Here is a 26,377-nt window from a genome sequence, read left to right as displayed (position 1 = left end):
CTCACCAGCTCTCTGTGCTGAGAGTGCGAAGTTGTAACTGCGTGCAACGCCGCATCAGCGGGAGCACCGCTGCCCGCCGCGTCAGCGGCAGCACCAACGCCCGCTGCGTCAGCATCGCCGCTCACCGCGTTAGCAGGAGCCTGCCGCACCATCGGAGGGAGCTGCGACACGCTCCTTGTGCGGACACACAAAATGTTTGTGTCCTACATCTCCACACTCGAAACACTTGAGCTGTCCCGACCTGGCGTACACCATGTAAGACTCGTCACTGTGTTTCACCCTGAAAGACACCTCCAGTGTTTGTGCAGGTGAGTCCAGGAACATGAACACCTGCTGCCTCAGAGATTGTACATGTTTCAGTTTAGGATCTTTACATCCCAAACTCACCATTTTAAACCCACTCGCAAACTTCCCAAACCTGCGGAGCTCGTTCTCCAGCAGCTCGATGGGTATAAACGGCGGAACACCAGATACGGTGATCCGCGTGGAGGGAACTGACAGCGGGAAAACCTGCACGAAAGTGTCCCTGACAAACAGTCTGCTCTCTATCAGCTGATGTAAATACGGCTCCTCTAACACGAACACAACCACCGCTTTGTTCATCCTAGATGTGTAAGACAGCTTGTCATGTCCTACCTGCTCAGCCACAGCCAGCAAAATCTCCTCCACACTGACGGTGTTATCCGGTGGGACTATCCGTACTCCCTGCCGGATAGACGGAGGTGGCATTCGGAGGACGCCATTCCTCCCGAAAAATCTCCGAAACAGTCAGACACCACTGCTAATAGTATCAAGAAACACTTACCTGATCATGCACAAGACAGCTGGAAACAGCCGGAAAAAAGAGACAGCAAATAATTCAAACCTCCGCGCCACCCGCACTCACGCCCATCACCACCACTCACACTCACACCGGAAACGGAGTGGAATGAAAGTCTAAATATATTGTGTTCAGGAGCAACTATCTGTTACTTCTATTTTGCTTCTATTTTAATAATAGATTAGATTTATATCCCGGGTGAGCAATGCTCAGGACTGACTTAGGTAGGAGCACTGGGTGAAGAAAATGGGGAAAAAAATTGGGATAAAAATATAAAAAAAAAAGATTGATATCCCGCTTTTCTCTAAGTCATTCAAAGCACTCACAATGGTTCTATTATTCATTCACACTTGGTGATGGTAAACTACATGTTTAGCCACTGCTGCCCTGGGACAGACTGATGGAAACCTGGCAGCCTCTCCGACCACCATGGGCGTGGTAGTGGGGGGAAAAGTGGACCTGACTACCCAGGGCCCGAGTAGAGAGAGGGGCCCATGAAAATCCGGATTTTTTTTTTTTTTTTTTTGTGATGTTTTTATTTCGAATGAATTGGGCCCTCCAATTAATTGGTGTCATAATTTATTTCAAATATATTGATAACATCAAATGAGAGAAGGAACTTAATGTCACATTTCTCCCAACATATTAGACATTCTGGGCCCCCCCTATGCAAAATGGTTTAGTCCGCCCAACAGCGACCGGCAACAGGTATGGGTCAGACAGTGCGCCCAGATCAGAGACCTGTGTGCAGGACATCATGCTGCCCAAAAAACATAAATCGGGCTATCAGAAAAAGAAATAGAGGAAACAAAAAGAAAGATGGCAGAACGAGGGGAAGGAGCTGCTGACTGCTTTCTTTCCCTAAGGTGAACCAAGTTAGCTTGTCATGCAAAGTCCAATTAAAGTTAACATAGTCCACTCCAGACAGCTGCTGCTTATACAGGCCCGGTTCTACGAGGGTGCATAAGCTTTGCACCCTCAGTTTATGTGTTTGCATGCTCAGTTATAAAGACGAAAAGAAAACTGAGAAATGCGTGCGCGTTAAGCCTCATTTATGGTTCCGCGTTAAATCGACGGCGTAGGGTACGCGGTGACGCGCAACGTACGTTCGCGTCGCCGCGTATCCTACGCCGTAAGATCTGCGTTGGTGCAACGCGGAACCATAAATCAGCCGGTGTACGTCACTGATCTGCAAGACGCTGCTCTGCTGCTCCATTAACACAAAGTAACGATGGATATTCAGAAGTGGTTCAAACACAACCACGCCAGCAAGTTTACAAGACTGTCTCAGAAAATTAGAATATTGTGATGAAGTCCTTTATTTTCTGTAATGCAATTAAAAAAACAAAAATGTCATACATTCTGGATTCATTACAAATCAACTGAAATATTGCAAGCCTTTTATTATTTTAATATTGCTGATTATGGCGTACAGTTTAAGATTCCCAGAATATTCAAATTTTTTGATAGGATAGGATATTTGAGTTTTCTTAAGCTATAAGCCATGATCAGCAATATTAAAATAATAAAAGGCTTGCAATATTTCAGTTGATTTGTGATGAATCCAGAATGTATGACATTTTTGCATTACAGAAAATAAAATGAAACTCCGTGCTGAGATTTAATGAATAATCCATCTAGCAATATTGCTGCTGCATATATCAACATGTAAATAACATACCAATATCACTGTAGGCTCAAGTGCACACTAGTAATATATTAGCAATAACGCAATTTATTACTTTTGTCTTGTAAAAAGCCTTAGCATTGCGGTGCAGTGCTGTGCTTAAAAGCTATTGTCAATGTTCAATAAATTCATGATATTACCAAAGCCAATGAATAATCATGTTAAATAACTGTGATCTCACTATCAATCAAAAATGATTGTGATTGTGATTTTTGCCACAGATAGATAAATAGAGAGAGAAAGAGATAGGTCTGGGTGGTGAGAACATAGAAAAACAATTAGCTATTCTTCTCAATCTGGCTGAAAAATGGCTTAAAACATTTTTGCCTCTGCAACTTATTGCAGCCAGATGTACCCTAATGTTTTAGGTATTTGAGCACAAGTAGGCCAAATGCATCAATTCAGAACCACTCATCAATATAATCTGATCTGATTGTAGTTGATTGTATAAATACACCCCCCCCCCCCTTTTTTTTTCTCTCACGCACCTCGCGGGCATGGATAGGGGCCCACTGACATTGAGAGTGTACAGGGCCCAGAATTTGGTGCTACACCCCTGCCGACCACCACTGAAACATTCAGACAACATTCACACCCCTTACTGGAGGCAAGGAGGTTGAAGAGACTTGCGCAAGGAAACAATGACAGATGACTGGGGGAAAGGGGTTCGAACTGCCAATCCTTCGATCATTGGACAACCTGCTCTACCACCTGAGTCACTGCCGCACCACTTGTTGGTGACTACATTTTTTTTTTAAGTGTGGTACAAGACATCTTTCAACATTAATTACCTTTTCAATGCTTGGGTTTTTCAGTGCAGAATTAAATAGTGGTTGCACTGTGATGCCTGTGCAGTGACACTGACCCATCCATGCCACTGGTTTAATTAATTAACAACCCTCACTAATCTTGAAGAGAAAGTCAAGTTCATTATTTCCCAGATGATCTCTCAGTTTATGTTATGACGAGTTTATGTTTAGACCTGGCTTGCTGGGGTGCACGTGAAATGGAGACTGAACACAAGAATTGAGAAGGTAAAGGTTATATTACCAACTACTCTCTTACCCATTCATCTATGTCTGGTTGCCTTTTTTCAGCATCAGGTCCTCTAACACAGGCCTGGGAGCTTGAGGCTTTTGCGCAGTATTTTTCCTGAGATCTGCTGGAGCCACTTTCCCAGCTTCGAGGACACAACTTCTCCAGTTCTCCATACCTTCATAGGTGCAGTCAATGAACCAACTAATTTATACATATGCATGATGACTACTTCCTGTAGGCTCACCACCCGCAGGAAGGACCATGACAGACTGGTGCAATACGGTCTGGGTAGCAGTCGTGGTGGGGTGCCTCGACGACCCAATCCCTGGACCAAAGCCCTTGCAGTAGGGAGCTTGTGCGGGAGGTTGAGAGATACCGGCTAGAGATCCTCACCTCCACACATAGCTTGGGCTCTGAAACCCAGCTCCTTGAAAGGGGCTGGACCCTCCACTACTCTGGAGTTGCCAAGGGTGAGAGGTGGCGAGCTGGTGTGGGCTTGTTTATAGCTCCCCAGCTCAGCTGCAATGTGTTGGAGTTCACCCCGGTGAACGAGAAGGTCGCTTCCTTGCGCCTTGACAGTGATACTTGGAGGGGCATGATTGGGAGGAATGGCCTCCCCCATCTGAACCCGAGTGGTGCTCTGTTATTAGACTTCTGTGCCAGTCACAGTTTGTCCATAAAGAACACCATGTTCAAGCAAAAGGGTGTCCATCAGTACACGTGGCAGCAGGACACCCTAGGTCGGCGGTCAATGATCGAGTTTGTTGTAGTTTCATCTGATCTTCGGCCGTATGTCTTGGACACTCGGGTAAAGAGCCGGGCTGAGCTGTCAACTGATCACCACCTGGTTTTCTTGCTTCTAAATTCAGATAAAACAGAGGTTATCATTCTTGGTCCAGAGCATCTTAGGAAGGGATTAGATGGTGTTGCGATGGCTTCCAGTGCAACTGTGAGAAACCTTGGTGTTGTTTTCGATCAGGATTTGTCGTTTAAACCATATGTTAATCAGGTTTGTAAAATAGCGTTTTTCCATCTCCGTAATATTGCAAAAATTAGGAAAATCCTCTCGCAGAGGGATGCAGAGAAACTAGTTCATGCGTTTGTATCTTCTAGACTGGATTACTGTAATGTGTTGTTAGCAGGATGTCCAAGTAATTTGCTGAATAGGCTCCAGCTGATCCAAAATGCAGCAGCACGAGTACTGACAGGAATTCGCAGGAGAGTCCACGTCTCTCCAGTGTTAGCGTCGCTCCATTGGCTACCTGTAAAATTCAGAATTCAATTTAAAATTTTATTACTTGCATATAAAGCCCAAAACGGCTTAGCTCCGCAGTATTTACAAGATTTGATAGTACCTTATGTTCCTGGCCGAGCTCTCCGCTCCCAGGGTGCAGGTTTACTCGTAGTTCCTAGAGTATCTAAATGTAGATTTGGAGGGCGGGCGTTCTGCTATCAGGCACCATTACTTTGGAACCAACTTCCAATCTGGGTTAAGGAGGCTGACACCACCTCCACCTTTAAAACTAAACTTAAAACCTTTCTGTTTAGTAAAGCTTATAGTTAGTGTTAAGTAAACCTCTAGCTGGTGTTGGTAAATCTCTAGGTAGTGTAAACTTTAGTGTGTTAGAGTCAGTAGTCATTGTCGCAGCTATAGAACAAAACTATAATAGTTAGTCTCAAATATAGCTTCGCGGTAGATATGCTGCTATAGGCTTATGCTGCAGGGGGGCACCGACATGATCCGCTGGGCGGTGCCTCTCACCCTTCTTCTCCTCTCCTTTTCCCTGCCTCTCTTCTCCATTACCATTTTTATTTATTATAAATATCTCATAGCCATCATTTTTGTCCATTGTTCCTGTAGTTTCTTGTGCCGGCCCCCCTTTTTTCTCTTTTGTGTATGTTTGCAGGCCGGAGCCTCAGGAGCTGCGTTCTGGCCTGTGTTCCCGGCCCTCCCCCCCCCTCTGGTCATCCCATTGCTTCTTCCACCTGCCTACGTGGATGTCTGCTGTTGCTGCTTCCGCCTGCCTGCACCCCCCCCCCTCTGGTCATCCCGCTGCTGCTTCCACATGACTGTTGTGTGCTGCTGATGCCCCCCCCCCCCCCTCTGGTCATCCCGCTGCTGCTTCCACATGACTGTTGTGTGCTGCTGACGCCCCCCCCCCCCCCCCACCTCTGGTCATCCCGCTGCTGCTTCCACCTGCCTGCTGTGTGCTGTCGACGTCCCTGACTCCCCCAGTCTGGCCTTCGGCAGGAGGGTCCCCCCTTATGAGCCTGGTCCTGCTCAAGGTTTCTTCCCTCCTAAAGGGGAGTTTTTCCTTGCCACTGTTTGGCTTAAGGCTTTTCTCCCACTAAGGGAGTTTTTACCTGCCATTGTTTATATAATAATTGCTCGGGGGTTTATGTTTATGTTTATGTTTATGTTTATGTTTATGTTCATGTTCTGGATCTCTGGAAAGCGTCTAGAGACAACATCTGTTGTATTAGACGCTATATAAATAAAATTGAATTGAATTGAATTGGTGAGTTGGATGCGCTAGCGAAGGCAGAAGTTGGACAGACCATGCAGACCCAAATGTATTGTTAGGCTCTGTTGGGAACGTCTGGCTGAGCCTTCTGTCAGGGAAGTCTTGAACTCTCATCTCGGCATTGAGACATTGAGTCAGAGTGGACCATGTTCACTGCGTCCATTGTCGAAGCGGCAGCTCGAAGTTGTGGACACAAAGTCTCTGGTGCCTGTTGTGATGACAACCCCCGAGCCTGGTGGTGGACACCCGAAGTAAGGTATGCTGTCAGGCTGAAGAAGGAGTCCTACCAAGCCATGTTGGCCTGTGAGACTCCTGATGCAGTAGATAGGTACCGGCAGGCCAAGCAAGCCGCAGCTCGGGCAGTCCTGGAGGCAAAAACTCGGGTCTGGGAGGAGTTCGGTGAGGCCATGGAGGAAGACTTTCGGTCAGCCCTGAAGAAATTCTTACAAACCATTCGGTCCCTCAGAAAGGGGTAGCAGTACTCTGCCAACACCGTTTACGGTGCAGGTGGGGAACTGTGGGACCTCGACTGGGGACATTGTCGGAAGCGGTTTTCGGGGTATTTTGCTACATTTTTAATTTAGGCGGCCACCCGGTAACAATTGAGCGGAAGAAAATGGATGGATGGATTGCATGGTGACTACCACTGCCGTTGCAAAACCATTGAAAATGAAGAGGGCTGTAAAGTTAAAGTTCATGTTCAAGTTCAGACTTATTTATACAGATTTTTTCAAACACAACTGTGCAAAACCGTCATGTTATTTTTTATCAGGATCTGGCATTTAAATAGCATATTACTCAGGTTTGTTTGGACACACGATGAGACTAGTTTCAGCAGGAAGAATGTCAGATGAACCTTCAGGGAATCCAAGAGCTTGAGGCCAACAGTGGTAGGGTTATCGATCTTGTCTATCTCAAACAGTGTTCTAGAGCTCTAGAACCCACGTGACCTGCTTTGTTTAGAGCGCCATTGTGGCAGGAAAGAGAACCACTCGTGCAAGTCAAAAGTCATGGCATAATTATGAAAAATGTCTGAGTTGACTGCGCATTACAACCCAAAGGATTTTGAAAACTATGTTGCTAGAAATGAAAGACTCAATATCACTGACCCTTACAATGCTCATTGTACATGTGAGTACATTTTAAAAGAATCGAAACTGCAGCCGAGCTGTCAGACCTCCAATATTCAAATACGTGATCAACTTTCCTTCATCGTACTAAATTTACAAAAGACATTAGGGGTATAAATGGACGTTATGCCCTGAATTTGTGAACAATATTCAGCTTCTTTCTGGAATCTTTCAGCAAAGGATTATTTTATCATTACTGCAAGGGTAAGAGGCACTTCATTCATTTAATCAACAAAGGCGTTAAATAAAGGCACACAACACCAACACAGTCAGTTTAGGCTAATGTAATTGGCACGTTTATTAGAATCAAATTTTACAGTGGATTTTCGCTGGATAAATCATATTGTGTTTACTGTGTGAATGAAAATTTTAAGGCACCAACTCATGCATTATTTCGTATGTTTATGATAAATAGTTATCATGCCTTTTTTTTCTTTTTTCAGGTGAGTCACTCACAAAAAGGAAATGACCCTCAGTTGAAGGCATGGATAGTGGTCGGAGAGGATGGTGAGGTGCTAGAAGTCCACTGCAATTGCACAGCTGCAATTGCACAACATTTAAGCAAATTTGAAGGTCCTGGCAAAGAGATATCATACATGTCTGCACTAATGACACCCATCTACGCCAGTCAGAACTCACTAAAATGAATATTGTCAGTGTGTAACTAAGCCAAAACCATTTCTGACTCCGTAGGTTTCTCTAGTCCCCTTCCCAATCTGACCAGTGATGACATGTTTAGCCGCATATCATTGCTCTGTCGCTGGTTGTCTGGGTGGTGTTCACAAAACGACATGACCTTTGTTGACAATTGGAAGACGTTTTGGGGCAAGTTCGGTCTGATTATAAGGGACGGCATTCATCCCACCCGGGATGGTGCAGCTCTTATTTCTAGAAAATCTGGCTGATATTATTAGACACTCCCCCTGACAATCCAGGGTCCAGGCCAAGATGCAGAGCTGCAGTCTTACACACTTCTCTGCTGCTTCTCGAGGACTACTGCCTGCCAATAAAAATATAGGAATACATTATATAATTGCCAAATGCAAAATAGAATTGGTGTTGATTCTTCACCTTCCAAAAGTTCACCAAGTGGATAGAGGTGTAAATCAAAATAACCTTGTAAAAATAAAAACAATGCACATTTAGTACCAATTAAAGACCGAAAAATTTGATGCAGACTTGATATTTTCTGTTTAACAGAAACATGGCCACAGGAGGAAGAGTATGTTAGTTTAAATTAATCAATGCCAAATATATCATAGTGGGGGACTTAAACATTCATATGGATGTTGACAGCAATACATTTTTTAAATTAGCTTTTAATTCTTTTAAAAAGTCTCTTTACCCTCAATCTCGTCCTCGCCTATGGTGTGGAACCCGATAATCTGTTGGTGTTGCCTGTAAACTCCCTCTAGGGGGATAATAAAATAACCCACTTTTTCTGCCTTTCACCAGCCAGGCTGACAAAGAGTCACAACTCTGTTGTGCCGTGCACTCCTGCAGCTCTCAGAAGTGAAGAGTTTCTTTAACAGTAAAATCATCAGATTTAGAGAAGAAATCAACCAGGCCCACCCGGTAGGCTGTGGGCATATCTTCAGCTTAGCAACTTCCTTAGGCTCTGACTTGACTCTAGACCCTTTCAATCCTGTAGACCTTCCTGAGCTGATATCAGTCGTCAGAGCCAAATCATCCACGTGTTGGTTACACTCCATCCCGACTCGATTACTCAAAAATGTTTTTTCTCTTATTGGCACGACAATACTGGACCAGATCAACTGATCCCTAAACTTAAGATATGTACCACAGGTTTTCAAAGTTGAAGTAATTAAACCTTTACTTAGAAAACCCTCTCTTGACCCAGGCATTTTAGGTAATTATAGGCCAATTCCCAACCTTCCATTTGTATCTAAAATGCTAGAAAAGGTAGTCGCAACCCAGTTACGTGACCATTTGTATAAGAATGATCTACTTTTTCAGTCAGAGTTCCTCATAGCACAGAAACAGCACTGGTTTGAGTCACGAATGACTTTCTTATGGCCTCACATAAGGGATTAGTGTCCATACTGGTTCTACTGGACCTCACTGCTCCTTTTGACCCTTTAGATCACAGCATTTTACTGCACAGGTTAGAGCATGTTGTTGGGATTAAAGGGACAGCTCTAGGTTGGTTTAAATCATATCTATCTGACAGGTTCCAGTTTGTTCATGTACATGACGTTTCTTCAGAACAGTCGAGGGTTTGCTATGGTGTTCTGCAAGGTTCAGTGCTAGGGCCAATCTTGCTCAGTTTATACATGCAGCCATTGGGAAGTATAATCCAGAATCACGGCATACACTTTCATTGCTATGCTGATGATAGGCAGCTCTATTTCTCTATAAATCAGATGAAACAGAACTGTTTGCTAAACTTCAGGGACATCAAGGACTGGATGTACACTAATTTTTTGCTTCTAAATTCTGTTAAAACAAAGGTTATTATTTTTGGTCCAAAGCATCTTAGGAAGAGACTAGATGGTGTTTTGATGGCCTCCAATGCTATTGTTGTGCTCGCCCATATGCCCATCTGAACTTATAAAATGTATGAACATTTTGTGATTATGAATTCCAGCAAAGCCAGACCCGGCCTCCCCCCTGGAGTTTATGGCCCTGCTGCTATCTTCTCGCTCAGGCCAATTTATGAGCCTGGTGGCCTGGTTCGAGATGGCCTGTATGTGACCCACGATACGGCCCCAGATCAAAGCAGGACAGCAAAACCCAGTAAACCAGACCCCTAGAGGGGGGGGGGTCAAAACAGATCAAAGCAAGCAAGGAAAGTTTCTGCAAGGGAACAGACTTCCTTGGGGGATTTACGACACCTGGGCCGGATCCAGCGGAGCCCAAAAAGCCAGGCCTCCATGAACTACAATCCCCCAGCATGCCTTGCGTGGGGGGGGGCGGCGCCTACAAGCGGCGCGCATCCAATCACAAACGAGGCACCGCTGACGTCATCGCAGCGCGCGGAGATACAAAACTCTGTGCTGCACCGAGACTTTTTCTCTTCTCTTCCGATCAACCTCTCTTCCTGAGCAGCAGGGCAAAGGATCCCATCACCTCTCTCTCCCCCCGGGCTGGGGGGAGGCAGGAGGCCCGCACCGGACCGGGCCCTGCGGGGTCCGGCCGTTGAAGCCGCAGTCCCCCGGGAGGCTCCGATTTCTCACTAAACTCTGTTCCTCTTTAAGTTTCTGCAGATCCGAGCTTCCGACGCCCACGCGCTCCCGGCAACCAGATCGGGACACAGCTGCGATTGAGTGCTCAGACTGAACCCCCCCTCCCCGCTCCGAGCCCCTGTCTGCGAACCGGCGCAGGGATCGGGGACGGACGGCCGGCGTCTCGCCCGGCGTGAGCTCTCCCGGGGCCCGGACGGCCGCGCGTCGGCGACCGGCGCAGAGAGGGAAGCACGGCAGGAGAGACCGGTCCCCCCGCCGCGCCTAGGAATGCGTGTGAGCCTCCGTTTTGGTCCGGAACCACGGCCCGGCACGAGGCGGCCCCGCCGCTGTCTAATCCGTTTCAGGGGAAGGGACGGGACGCGATAGCCTGACTGCGAAACCCCAGCAGGACCGCGAACCCAGTCGACAAAACCCGCAGGCACCCGATTCCGGATCCCAGAGGAGACGTGAGCCCGCGTAGCAGTGATCAGTAGGATTTAAGAGTGTTCAGAACTGTGGGTGAGATTGTGAGACCTGGGTTATCAGTAACTTAAGAGTGTTACAGAGCTAAATCTGTGTTCAGAGCTGAGATTACATCATCATTGTTATCATTATCATGTTTGATTATTTGGTAGTCGTTGTTTTCTGCCGTAGGCACGTTTTAAATGCTGCGTTCGCCATCCGGTCCGATTGCACGTGGCCCAGAGGGCGCGTCCATCTTTAAAAGACCACAGGAGCCCCGTTTGAACTGTAGATGTTCTGTATCTTCGTTATTATTGCTTGATTTCTTTTTTGTTTTTCATTCCATGCATTTAACGTTTATGTTTCATTTTATTGATTGTTGTTTTTCTTGTTAGTTAATGGTTTTATAATAATGTCGTGTGCCATCAGATTTATTCGGGTATTTATTTACATCCCTTTTGATACCCGTATGTAAATAAATTCTGATTGATTCTTAATGAGTGGTTGTGTTATTTCATGCAAGATTTGGTCACAAGTTGATTTGTTTAAGCAGAGCCCAGTGTTCGGATATCACGCCTTCACTGTTATTCTGTAAGATTTGCTGTTCTGCAGGATAATTCAAAAATCATATGAGACTGATTTTCTGCTGTTTTAGTTATCGAATTCCATCGGAGTAAGGCCTGGTGGTGGTGCCCCGAGAATTATCATTTTGATAATATGATTTGATAAATAGTCAACTTTATTAATTATTACTAATTATTAATAATATTCATTAATAGCCTTGAATAACTAATCAGCCAAGCTACCCGAGTCGCACAACACTATTGTGCTAAAACTTGGTCTTATTTTCGATCAGGAATTGTCAGGAAACAGCATATTAATCAGATATGTAAAACAGCATTTTTCCATCTGCGTAATGTCGTAAAGATTAGAAACATCCTCTCCCAGAGTGATGCGGAAAAACTAATTTACACATTTGTATATTCTAGACGAGATTACTATAATGTATTATTACCAGAATGTCCAAGTAATTCACTGAAAAGGCTCCAGCTGGTCCAAAATGCAGAAGCGTGAGGGTTGACAGGAATTAACAAGAGATACCGCGTCTCTCCAGTATTAGCCATTGGCTCCCTGTAAAACGTCAAACCCGTAAAAGAATCCAATTCAAAATTGTATTACTTGCGTAGAAAGCCCAAACCTGCCTAGCGCCGCAATATCTGCAAGAACCATCTTCTAAACCTTTGAAACCAAACTTAAAACGTTTCTGTTTAGTAAAGCCTATAGTTAGTGTAAACTCTAGTGTATTAGGTCCGTTTTTTTTTTTTTTCTTTTTTACCTTGTCTGCACACATATTAATGATTGATACCATGAAGATAGAAACCAAAGGTATATATATGTGCATTATTACTATATTTAATATATATACATATATATACGCATGGAGTCCCCACATCCGCAGGGGCACTCGGCCCCCGCCCAGCGACGGAGGACCAAGGCAGCAATGCCCCCCCAGCGCAGACAGCCACCCCCCACCCAGGCAGGGCCGGGCCCTCCGAGCGGGACCCCCACGCCCACGGCCCAGCCCCTCCCGGGAAAACCGGAGATGCCCTAGCCACAGCCCCCCGCCCCGCCTTCATTCACCAACATGATCCACTGAGCAGTGCCCATCACCTGTCCTTCTCTTTCCTTTCTCAGTTAATAATTAGAAGTATCTCATAGCCATCATTGTTGTTCATTGTTCTTGCAGTTTGTTGTGCTGGTCTGCTCCCTCCTTTTCTCTTCTGTGCATGTTTGCAGGCCAGAGCTTCAGGAGCTGCATGCTGCATGCTGCATGCTTGTTTATGTTATGTTTATGTATTTGCTCCGGGGTCCTGTTCTGGGTCTCTGAAAAGCGCCTAGAAACAACTTCTGTTGTAATAGATGTTAAAAATAAAATTGAATTGAATATAAATATATATAGATATATATTTGTTTTTTTTTGTTTTTCCTTATATGTGCATCTTCGCCAAAAGCTGCGCCAACAGGGGGAAGACCACCATCAGAGACATTTGTAACATTAACTAAAGCGGTTTCATTACTATGATGCATCCTAAATGCAGATTGCAATTATTCCTGTAAACTTTTGTTCTTCATATGAGCATTTAGCACTAATTCTCTATAGACAACTTTTTAAAGGATTTTGAACATAGATGATTTAATGATGGGTAGATTATCTTTAAACAGTTTAGTTGGGATGGGGTATAGCATATAGGTTGAAATTCCACATAACTTAGTTAGCGACAATAATTCAGACCGAGTAATTGTTGTGGAAAAACTTTGTTAAAGGCTCTATGTTCTTTCCAACCAGGTTAATATCTGGACTGAAGCTGAGTGTCTGAGTTACCAAGAATAAGACTTGAGAGATGATCCAGATTTCAGCTATTTCATGCAATAGGGTCAGAACATACATCAGGTGTCTTGACAGAGAATGTCAATGGAACAAAGGAAGCATAATCTTTTTAAAGCATAAATGATGATGATGTAAGAATGATGATTCCTGCCATGGCTGCTCCCGTCGTGACGTCACGACGGGAGCAGATTTCCATAGGTTCAGCCTCCACTGCTTAAACCACGCCCACAACCAGCTCTCTGGGCCGGCTGGAGCGTTTTTTCCTTCAGCCAGTAGGACGCGGCGCCGCGGCGGAGCGGATCCGGGTTAAATCATCCAGGTTCCCGGGTGGTTTGGGAGCTGGGTCCTCGGGGGTCCCTCCCAGGTCGGACCAGCTTCACCCTCCGAGATTTTCAGCCAAATCTGTCGGTTTGATCACCGGTAACGGGCGATGCGCATAGGATGCGCTCCGGAGCCGATCTGTGCGCCGGCCGCCCGCCGTGGGGTTGCGGCGCCCGTCGCACAGCATCCGCCGGGCAGATCCGGCTGAAATTCCGCTGGTCGGTCCCCGGGAGTCCCTGCTACCAGTCCAGGCGGGTTCCTGCGGTCCCGGCCGTTCGGAACTGGTCAGATTCCCCGGTTAAAGCCGCGGTGATGCGCGCTGCTCCAGCCTACTTCCTGGTTCCCAAAGCGGGATACGTCCGACTAAATTGTCCAGGTTCCCGGCCGCTTTGGGAGCAGGGATTTCTGGGGTACGTCCCAGGCTGGACCAGCTTCACCCTCCGAGATTTTCAGCCAAATCTGTTGGTTTGATCCCTGGTAACGGGCGATGCGTTCAGCATCCGCCGGGCAGATCCGGCTGAAATAGTGCATAAATGTTATTTATATACAACTCATATTTTATTTATTTTTTAAATAAAGTTGCCATTTGTGAAAATTCAGTGTTGTGATTAATTTACAGGCTCGGGCTGCTCTGGCGGAGCAAGGTTTATTCTCCTCCCCTGCTACACGTCATTCAGGGAGCCAATCAGCACAGAGCCTCATTATCATACCCCCCCCCCCCCCTTCCCTTAGAATGGAGCACAGAAAAAGGGGTTAGAAGCGGTAAAACTAGTGACAGGGCCCACAGGCTGGATTTATGATTTATGTAGAAAAAACAAGCTTTAGATTGTTTTTAAGACATTCAAGGCCTGTTTAAAATATACATTAAATGCCATAATATGTCCCCTTTAAGGTCGATGTTAATCTTTTTGGGGCAGACTATCAGTCTATACACTTTGGCGGCCAAGGCTACATTCTCAGCATTTTTGGTTTAATAAAGTGGCCGAGGCTAAATCTTCCATCACAGTAATAGGTGTAAAATATAATAAATATGTTGTTAAAACAGCTTTAAAACATAGTTATCTAGGGGGGGGCGCTGTTGGCAGGGAAGCATGTGAGACGTGTGTTGCTACAGCTCCGCCGGAATGTGACTTAAAACTTATTATTTTTGCACTATTTTATATTCGGGAGTGATATTACGCTTTGATAGTACTTTTTCTCCCTTTGGGTGTACTTTTTGTCCGAAGAACGAACTGCAATGTCAACAACAAGACAACAACAACAAGACCGACGCCAGCGTGCGCCAGCCAAGACGTCAGATCCCGCTGTGGGAAGTGCAGAGGCCGAGCCGAGGCCCGATGCTAACGAGGCCTTGCTGCAGAGCATCAAAGTGATGATGGACGACCTACGTTCTGACATTCTCTCCAGATTTGATGCAATTGTGGCTGATACAGTTAAGAGGGAGATGACCGGGGCGCTGAAGCCGATGGAGATTAAAATGGAAGCTCAGGGCCGATCTATTGTGGAGCTGGAACGCTCGGCGAGTGACCAGGCTACCGAAGTTACTGAGCTACATGCTACGGTTAGCACGTTGTCCGGCCTGGTCAAATCCCTCTCAGACAAGTGTGAAGATTTGGAATCTCGCCAGAGGTTAAATAATATAAGACTGGTCGGCTTACCCGAGGGCGTGGAGGGTCCGCGACCCACTGAATCCGTGGCGAAGCTGCTGAAGGACCTGCTTTCCCTGGACGAACCGCCAGTCTTGGACCGGTGTCATCGTAGCCTGCGAGCCCGACCCAGGGAAGGGGAACCTCCGCGTCCTCTCATCATGCGAGTGAACCTGTTTCAGGTCCGTAACCTGATACTACGCCGAGCCGGGGAATGCTCCCCTCTCAACTACCAGGGTAAGAGGCTGTCTATCTTCGCTGACTTCACCCAGGCCGTGGCAAAGAGGAGGACCGCGTTTGCAGCCGTGAAGAGGGAGCTACACTCTTGCCCTGGCGTGAAATTCGGATTAATGTTCCCTGCGGTTTTGCGCATCACACCAGCAGACGGCCAAACACGTAGGTTTGAAGATCCGGTTCGGGCGATGGACTTTGTTGTGAAGAACCTTAAAAAAGTGGTTGTTCCGGATGAGGTAGCTTAGCTTCAGCTAAGCTAAGCTAAGCTAACTGGCTGGGCTGGCTGGTGGCTGAGCCGTCTCGTTTGTTTTGGACTACAACTCCTGCGTGCCCCGGGTGCCGGGACCGCGCGGCTGGACTGCGTTTTCATTGGCGGTAAGAACTACATTTACCGAGTGCCTTGGCCACCGCGGCCGGAAGATCTATACTGACTACGTTTCCCATGCATATCGGGTGCTGCAGCCTGGACGGCTGAGCCTTGTTTATCACTGACTGTGAGTTATCTTTGATGCCAGGTTGCCAGGTTGTGTGGAGTTCCGCTTTAATGCTTTATTTTGTCCCTCTCCCTCATTCTCTGCAGTTTTTGCACACTTATTTTTCAGTGCAATGAGGTTTGTTGTTGTTCTTTTCTTCTTTTAATATATATTCCACAGATTTTGTAGGGGGGGGGGGGGGGGTTGATTTTGGGTTACAACTTGAAGGTTGGTTTAGATTTTTTTCTCAAGATAATCTTTGTTTTTGTTGTTGTTTTATATTTAGGCAATGATACTTGATAATGACTGAGAATACGTAATTTATTTAAATACTTTTTTTATGAGAGGATTATTATTTATTTTTACACATACATTTTATGGGGTATACAGTCATGCCGTTTACTTTAGCATATTTGCTCACATCTTGTTTCGTCATTTTTTACCTTTTTATTTTTATTTGTGAGGAGGATAACACATATTATTGACAGCAGCCTTGCATTGCTCATCTTAGGTTGTTTATATTTATATATGTGTATGTGTGTATGTATGTGTATGTATATATATATATGTGTATGTGTATATATACATTTATATGTGTACCCGAAGTTTATTGAGGGATGCACCTAACATTTTTGTTTCCTTTTTTTTTTTTTTTTTTTTTTTTCCCCTCTTTTTTTCTCTCACATCTGATAAGGTTTCTCCTTTTATTGTATGCAGTAGGTTGATGGTGCAGTTTTTCTATATTTGTTTTTCACCCTATTTTATACCCATGAGTACTCCTTTTTCCCCATTGGCCTTTAGTAGTTTGTTTTTCTACCTGGATTTTTGCTTGTTTCTAACTGCCGGGTAATTGTACTAATGTGCATTTTTGGGATCCTTTTTTAATTTTTAATTTGTGGTCACATTCACCTGGGAGGTTTTTTTTTTGCCCTAGTAGCTTTGTAGGTGTGCTACTATGTGGCGTGATAGGGGTTTTGTATTACTAGGGGTGGGTTGCGCGCATCTCCTGCGGGGGGTTGCTTCTGCTTTTGTGTTGGTGGGATGGGGTGAGGTTTGTGTATTTCGTTTTTTGTTTTTTGCCTGTTGTTTTTTTTGTTTTCATCAGTCTAATACTGGTCTTGTGATCTGCTGTGGGACGGCGCCCGCCTTGGTGCATATAATGGTATCTGAATATATTTATGGCCCAAGCTAATTTGACGAATAGGTTGGGTGGGGGTGAAATTCAGTTCACTAGTTTCAATTGTAAAGGACTTAACAACCCTATAAAACGCAGTAAAGTGTTGCATCATGTTCAACAGCTGGGAGCACATATCATTTTTTTACAAGAAACCCACCTAAAAGCCTCTGATCATTTGAAACTTAAAAAGAGTTGGGTGGGGCAGATCTATCACTCTTCTTTTGCGGGGAAATCAAGAGGTACAGCTATTCTGATTCATAAGTCAGTCCCTTTTCAGCTCTCGAACGTTACCTCTGACCCTAATGGTAGATTTATTATCATCACCGGACAGATTCATGGTACTCGTGTTGCCCTGGCGAATGTGTATGCTCCGAACTGGGATGACGATGCCTTCTTTAGACGCCTTTTTAGCACACTCCCAGATATATCCTCACACCATCTGATACTGGGAGGAGACTTTAACTGCTGGCTTTGTCCTCATCTAGACCGCTCATCTACTAAGGTCTGTGCCCCCTCGAAATCCTCTAAGGTAATACAATCCTTTATGTCTGAGTTTGCTGTAACTGACGCCTGGCGTTTTTTTAACCCGTCTAAAAGAGAGTACTCATTTTTCTCTCCGGTCCATCATACCTTTACCCGTATTGATCTCTTCTTGGTAGATAATAAGCTACTCTCTAGTGTGTCTGCTTGTAGATATGATACCATTGTCATATCGGATCATGCTCCCATATCAATGAAGGTTTCCTTTAGGAACTTTACAATTATGAGAGCACCATGGCGTCTTAATACTCGCCTGCTTACTAACGAGGGCTTTGTTGATTTTGTCTCTAAACAAATAGATTATTTTTTAAGTTTCAACAAGACCCCAGATGTGTCGGCCGCATTGCTGTGGGAGAGCCTTATGGCATACATTAGAGGGGAGATAATTTCTTATTCACGATTTGAGGATAAGTGTAGGAAAAATAAACTGGCTAACTTATCTCAACGTATTGCCCAAATTGATGCCACATACGCTGACTCCCCGTCTTCAGAACTTTATAAAGAGCGTCTTACTCTTCAATCAGAATATAACGTTCTCACAACGAATCATGCCACAGAACTGTTACTTCAGACAAGATCCAACTTTTTTGAACAAGGCGATAAGGCAGGTAAATTATTGGCACATCAACTACGGCAAAGGTCTACTTCCAACCTCATTCCACAGATTCGGTCGGACTCCGGTATTACAACTATTCCCTGTGAGATTAATAATACCTTCAAACAGTTCTATTCCAAACTGTACTCCTCAGACCAGGTCTCTGACTCGGCCTTCGACACTTTCTTCGATGATCTAGACATTCCCTCCATTGAGCAACCTGTAATTGAGGAGTTGGAGAAACCAATCACCTTGGAAGAACTTAGGGCGGCTGCTTCAAACTTGCAAAGCGGGAAATGTCCGGGACCAGATGGTTTTCCATCCGACTTTTATAAGAAGTTTTTTCATAAACTAGGTCCAATACTCCTGGACATGTTCAATGAAGCATTCGGATCGGGGTGTCTCCCGCAGACTCTTACTCAGGCCTCCATTTCCCTTCTTCTTAAGAAAGGGAAGGATCCCCTTGACTGTACATCCTATCGCCCAATTAGCTTATTAAATGTGGACTTTAAGTTATTGTCAAAGTTGCTGGCTTCACGCCTGGAGTCTCGCTTGCCGTCTATTATTTCTCCAGAACAAACAGGGTTCATTTGTGGGAGGCAATCATTCTCCAATCTTAGACAGTTGTTCGGTGCCATCTATAACCCCTCCCCCTTCCCTTCCACCCATGAGGCCTTAATATCATTGGATGCTGAGAAGGCCTTTGATAGGGTGGAGTGGAACTATTTGTTCTACACCCTGGGGCGGTTTGGTTTTGGAGAAAATTTTATCTCATGGATTAAGCTGCTCTATTCATCCCCGCTGGCCTCCGTTAGGACCAATAATGATCAATCAGACTATTTTCGTCTATACCGCTCTACCAGACAGGGCTGTCCTTTGAGTCCACTGTTGTTCGCATTAGCCATAGAGCCACTGTCTGTGGCACTCAGAACAAATCCACGTATTACTGGCATTTCTAGGCATGGGGTCGAGTTGAAAGTCTCTCTCTATGCAGATGATCTGCTCTTGTACGTTTCCAATTTACCTGTCTCAGTTCCGGCCGCTCTGGATACCCTTGACTCGTTTGGTCGGATATCTGGTTACAAACTTAACTTAAGCAAAAGCGAAATTTTTCCTGTTAATGAAGCAGCTAGGAAGTATCCCCTGCGTAATCTACCCTTTAAGGTTGCTATGGAGGGTTTTACATACCTTGGAGTTTATGTTGCACGTAAATATGAGGATTTAAACAAAACTAACTTTGCCCCCTTAATGAAAAAACTTAAAGAGGACTTTGAACGTTGGTCTATACTCAATCTTTCTCTAGCTGCTCGCATCAATACTGTTAAGATGAATATTCTTCCTCGGTTTACATATTTATTTCAATGTATCCCCCTCTTTCTTCCTCAGACTTTCTTTAGGAAACTAGACAGCATGATCACCGACTTTATATGGAATAAAAAAGTACCTAGGATACGCAAGCAATGCTTACAGAGACCCAAGTCTCTTGGAGGGATGGCAATGCCTAACTTTAGGTTTTACTACTGGTCTGCCAATATCAGGATTCTGAAATACTGGCTGCTATATGAAACTTTTGACCCTCCACCAACGTGGTTGGCTATGGAGGCGAGTTCCACACGGCCGGTGACGTTGGCTGCTTTAGCACACTCCCCCATTAAGTCATCTACCGCCCCATACACTAAAAACATTACGGTCAAGACCTCCCTTAGAATTTGGATCCAATTTAGACGCCATTTTGGTTTACAATGTTTTTCTATTCATGCGCCATTGGCATCGAACCACGTTTTTCATCCCTCTCTAATAGATAGTGCCTTCTCAACTTGGTCAAAACATGGTATTCATTCCTTCAATGATCTATATGTCGATAATGTTTGTGCTTCATTTCAACTGCTTTCAGATAAATACACAATTCCCAAACAACATTTTTTTAGATATCTACAGGTGCGTAGTTTTTTACAGAAAACTTTTCCCACTTTCCCTAATTCCCCAAATGAGTCTGCTATAGATACCTTTCTACGTCCATTGCCTACCTTTAAGGGGGCAATTTCGGTTATATATAATCAGATCTGTGGTCTACGTCCTGAATCGCTTCAAGCTATGAAAACCCGTTGGGAGGGGGATATAGGTGAAGAATTGGCTGGAGAGGTTTGGAACGAGATTCTGCGTCGGGTACACAAATCCTCTATATGTGCGAGACATGCTCTCATCCAATGCAAACTTTTACATCGCATCTATTACACCAAAGAAAGGTTGTCTAAAATATACGATACTGTATCACCTGACTGTTATAGATGCCGACAAACTCCAGCAGACCTCATGCATACCTTTTGGCTTTGCCCCTCATTAAACAACTTTTGGACAGAGATTTTCCGCTCTCTATCAAAGATAGTGGGGCAGAGAGTGGAACCTACTCCTCTAGGAGCCTTGTTTGGGGTTTTCCCCTCATTGCCCTCTCTTTCCAAATCGGAGAGGGATGTTTTGGCTTTTGTTACGTTATTGGCTAGGAGGTTGATAGTGATAAATTGGAAGAGTCGCTCCCCCCCCTCCTACACCCACTGGATAAGGGATATTTTGTATAATCTTAAACTGGAGAAGATCAGATTCTCCCTTAATGGCTCTGTGGACAAATTTCGGAGGGCCTGGGGTCCATTCTTCACCTTTGTACGAAGTCTGGATCCTACTCTAGTGGCGGACAGGTGAGGTCCGGTGGAATAGTGGCTTTATAAACTTGTACTAGGGGTGGGGCGCTGCGGCGCGGGTCACGGTAAATCTTATATGTAATACTTCTGGACTGATGTTTTATGTTTGTTTGATGTTTGCTTTTTTATTTGTTATTACTATTATTTTTTTAATTTGGCTTGCAGTATGTACTATATGTTATGTTTTTGTTTTGGTCTCTGATGATGTTTTTTTTTTGTATTGTTTTTTTTTATTTTTGGGGTGAAAAAGAAAAACACAGTCTTTTCTTTTATAAGGTTTCTATTTACTGGGTTGTACTGGAAGTTTGCATGTAACTACAAAACTACCTCTGCTTTGTATACTTCTGTGAAAATCCAATAAACAAATGTTTAAAAAAAAAAAAAAAAACATAGTTATCTAAAAACGTATCATCTGTAGAAGAAGACAAGCCACTGTTTTCACAATAACACACAATAAAAGTTCCATAGCTCTGCTTGGGATCGTAAGCAACTTCGGGAATTGATATGAAAAATCATAAACTAATTTTCCTTGATTCAATCAATGAGTTATTGCAGCCCTACTGGACATTCAAAGGTGAAATCCATGACCATAATGTCAATGTCAAGATATCCCTGAATCCTGCATGCTCACCTTATTCAATGTATATTTTAAAACTTATTTAATTATATACAACAATTAGGTAGAAATACTAAACACTGAGTAACACATGCCGAAAAGGTTCATCTTAAAACATACTTTTCATCCTTTTTAATTACATTTTATATCTTACAGCCAAAAGCTATGGAAAAGCACCTAGCCCTGAACATGTATCCACACCTGAATAATTTCTTCTTGTCATTTAGCAATGTGACTTACTTTGCAAAAGGTTAAAATGTATAAAATGCTCAAAATGACAAACATGGTGTTTGAAGTGGCAAGATATTGAAAAGCAATAAAATTAGATCAGGATAGTTCATCCCCAGCTCTATTTTCCTTTGGACCTGTGCTCTTGTAAAAAAATGTAGTGTGAATTGTAAATGTATTGCTAAAATAAACAAGGCTTTCCCTGAACAATATAACAAAGACATGTACTTACTTTAACCCTTATTTACTAATTGATGCCGTTAGATACTGAAGAGTGACCTTTTAAAAAAACAACTGTCAACATATAAATAATGGATCATCATATTTTGATTTGTCAGACCACAGGACAGTTTTTTTTTTTATTTCAAACCAGATCAAATGACATATTCTTGAGCATTTTGGTCCTTGTTTGTCCATCCATCCTATCCATTTTCTATAAATGCTTTAGGCATTTGTTTTTCTTTCTTTTTTTTCTTATCGTGGTAAAGTAGCATTTAAGTTTTTCAAATAAAAAATTATCTTCACTGCAACGTACATGTACATGTAAATGTCAGCTTTTTTTTTTAAATAATACATATAAAGCTTATGGCCAACCAAAGTGCTTTACAGAAAAAAATCATCATCAATAAACAATAAACATTAAAATAAGATAGATAAAAATCCAGTAGGGGGCTGCTCAGGGGGGCTGCTCAGCCAAATGCCAAGGTAAAGAAATGGGTTTTAAAAACGGGGAGGATATTGACAGACCGCACAGAGAGGGGGTATGTGTATTTCAGTGTAGGAGCCACAAATGCAAAAGCTCCATCTCTGGTCTTGGTGAGGGATGGAGAAATGTTCAGGACCATCTGGTCAGCTTGACCTAAAGACTCTAGATGGTTAATGCACCTTACAAGGTCAGATAAATAATCTGGGGTCAGTCCATTTAAAGACTTAAAAACACATAAAAGACTCTTAAAATCAATCTTGTATCTAACCGGAAACCAGTGAAGTGAGGAAAACAGTGGCGTTACAGTATGTGCTCGTGTTTCTTTGTCCCTTTGCTGCATTCTGAACCACCTGCAGACGCTATGGGTTTCAGAAATATTTCAAAACCAGTGCTTTGATTTCAACACCAGAATTGTGTCTATTTTTAAAGGAGCCGTCTGTAAGAAATGGCCAAAACTGGTACTGCAGTCACTTTCAAAATATTGTTGAGCGGCGTGTACCCTCCCCCTCCTCCCCCCGACCAGAGGTTGCCAGGTAGGCTGCAGAATGCAGCAGGAACGTAGGCTGCCATGGCTGCGATAATTAGAGCCGAGCTGGCAACCCGGATGCCGAAACAATACTGACTTGGTGATTGGGAGATAGGTGGAGGGTGGAGCTTCAGAAACAATACTGACTTGGTGATTGGGAGATAGGTGGAGGGTGGAGCTTCAGAAACAATACTGACTTGGTGATTGGGAGATAGGTGGAGGGTGGAGCTTCAGAAACAATACTGACTTGGTGATTGGGAGATAGGTGGAGGGTGGAGCTTCAGAAACAATACTGACTTGGTGATTGGGAGATAGGTGGAGGGTGGAGCTTCAGAAACAATACTGACTTGGTGATTGGGAGATAGGTGGAGGGTGGAGCTTCAGGCCAAAACAAAAAATGACAACATAAACATCAGTTGAGGGCTGCAACTCCTCTTTTTAAACTGGAATATCCTGGCTTGAGTGCTGTTGTCAGTGACATAAGTATTTGAAATTAACATGATTTTTAAATGTCTGTTGACATATCGGGGTCATTTTATGATTTGTTTTATTATTGCTCTTACATACAGCTCCTTTAATGCTGCAAGAGGATTCAAAGCTGTTCAATGGTAGCTTTAAGTCTTATCTCAAACTTGCAGAGATTTCCAAAGATTCTCTAGTGTCTGATTATATATGCACCATAGTTTAGAGGTTCCTAACTTTGGATCATAGAATCCTGAGGCAAGTGCCAAAGACCCAAGGGCTGTTGGAGGATTTCACTGGTCTGACCTTTGTAAGATTTCCTTTCCACGTGCACAAATTCAAAATACATTTACTGAAACGCCAACATTCCGTGTGAGGATGAAACACATCAAACACTTCTGTAACACACAGAGATGCGTTGGTTGAGACGTTAACAATTGGTTATTTGTCTTGTAGAATTGCAGGAAATGAAAGAATCCTTCAGAGATTGCAACTGCAACTCTGTTCAAACAGCCAAGTGATGCCTTTTTGATTAAAGAAAAACATATTTCATGAAGGGGGAATACACCTTTGTACTTCCAAGCAGTGTGAGGGCTTCCAGAAAATCAGTGTTGAGAAACATTGTGACGGATTATAAAATCCCCAAATTATGTGATATTTCACTTTGAAAAAGATGGTTCTTCCAATGTTTAGCGAAATGGCTTTGCTTAGAGTGGTGTAAGAAAGGCATTAAACAACAATGCGGAAAGAGTTTGCTTTCAGAACATCATTTGGTCTCCACAGATCCCGAGTGATCGGCAACACAGTGATAACTTGATCCTTTCCCAAAATTTGATTAATGTCCCTGTATTTTACTTTCAATGTTTATCATACTATGTTTATACTATTCTCAAGACCATATAAGGTTTAAATTTTGTTTAAATTTTTTTATTGTCAGTGCGAATATTTGTTGACATGTGATGTACCCCCCAAAAATCTCGTATTGTGTTGTATATAGTACTGAGGGAAATGGAAATTTTCTAGGTTTTGGACTCATTTTCATTATTTTCTGATGTTTACAGACAAGCCAAGTTGGCTGAACTATCTGGAGCCCCAGAGATCACAATCATTCAATATTAGTTTTAGGTTGTGTCCCAAAAGGTGCTGATTTCTTTAATATTCAGATCACTGACCAATGAGTGATATGAAGATGCATGTTTACTTCTTAGTCAAATGCCTGAATGACCCTAGATACAATTGGGGTTTTTTTTAAGCATAAAGAGCAGCAGTTTTATTTTTTGGTGTCTTCAAATGTCTGAGCTTATCACCATTTTCACTGACTCTACAGAAGAAATTAAGAATTTGATTCCAAAATGTTATAAATCCAGGATTGTTAATATGAGAAAAATGTGTTTGTATGAAAACTCTTATTTTCTGTTTCAAACTGTAATATATCATCATGAGTTTGTTATATAAAACAAAACTCAAATCCATATTTTAATTTTAAGCATTTATTAAAGAAAAAAAAATTGATTTCCCCCAAAATGCAATATATCCAGACCAGTTTTTTTCCCCGAAATGCTATAAATCAATTTGATCAATAAAAACTATTTTTCTGTATGAAACTGAACATAAACAAAACAACAAATAATGAATAAACAATATGTTTATATATGGAAAAGCCAAAAACATCACTAACATGGTACATTAGATTTATAAATTTAAAAAAAAAGTACATTCATCTCGTCATCTTTCCAGAATTATATTCATTTCATCGTCTTATTAATGTGTTTGTGATTTGAAAAAAACAAGACTATTTCTGTGCAAAGTATAAATTTAAACAAAAGGGATGTTCAGCTATTCATTAGTCATTCTGAATTTGGAACACTGGAACAGACGTTCCAAAATTGCATCACAGTGAACTCTCAAAAGACACCACTGGCAGAATTATTCTTCATGGCTGTCAGCATCATTTACAATAAGTGCTTAATGAGAAAACGACGTGGCCTTTATTGACAATTGGAAGACATTTTGGGGAAAAGCATGGTCTGATTAGAAGAGACAGCATTCATCCCACCCGGGATGGTGCAGCTCTTTTTTCTAGAAATGTGGCTGATATTATTAGACACTCCCCCTGACAATCCAGGGTCTAGGCCAAGATGCAGAGCTGCAGTCTTACACACTTATCTGCTGCTTCTCAAGGACTACTGCCTGTCAATACAAATATAGACATTACAGTATGTAACTGGCGATTCTAACAAGGTGCCAAGCAAAAAGAATTGGTGTCAATTCCCCGCCCTCCGAAGTGCAGCCTCATAGAGGCGTTAATAAAAATATACTTGTAAAAATAAAAACCAATGCACATTTAGTACCAATTAAAGACCGAAGAATTAGATGCAGACTACTAAATATTTAAGCTCCAAGTCTCTATTAGTAAACAATCTCATTACTGAGACCCTGATATAATTCACATATCCGCATGTGCAAACAAAAAGTCTGTAAAATGGAAAGGAAGTGGTACTCTTGTAGGTCTGTAGATTCTTATTGCGCATTGAAAGATCTAAGAGTCTAAGAGTATATAACAAAGCCCTTCGCAAAGCTAGAACAGCTTAATATTAATCATTGATAGAGGATAATAAAAGTAACCCACGTTTTCTGGTCATCACTTTAGCCAGGCTGACAAAGAGTCACATCTCTGTTGAGCCGTGCATTCCTGCAGCTCTCAGTGGTAAAGATTTTATGAGCTTCTTTAGCAGTGGAACCATCAGAATTAGAGAAGAAATCGACCAGGCCGGGCATTTCTTCAGCTTTAGTTACTTCCTTAGACTCTGACTTGACTCTGGACTGCTTCGTTCCTGTAGACCTCCTTGAGCTGACCTCACTCGTCAATAGAGCTAAATCATCCAGGTCTTTATTAGACCCCATCCTGATTCGACTACCCA

The sequence above is a fragment of the Cololabis saira genome, chromosome 2 (assembly GCF_033807715.1).
Source record: "Cololabis saira isolate AMF1-May2022 chromosome 2, fColSai1.1, whole genome shotgun sequence".
Lineage (NCBI taxonomy): Eukaryota > Metazoa > Chordata > Actinopteri > Beloniformes > Belonidae > Cololabis > Cololabis saira.
The sequence above is the reverse complement of the archived record's forward strand: the minus strand, read 5'-3'. Positions refer to the sequence as shown.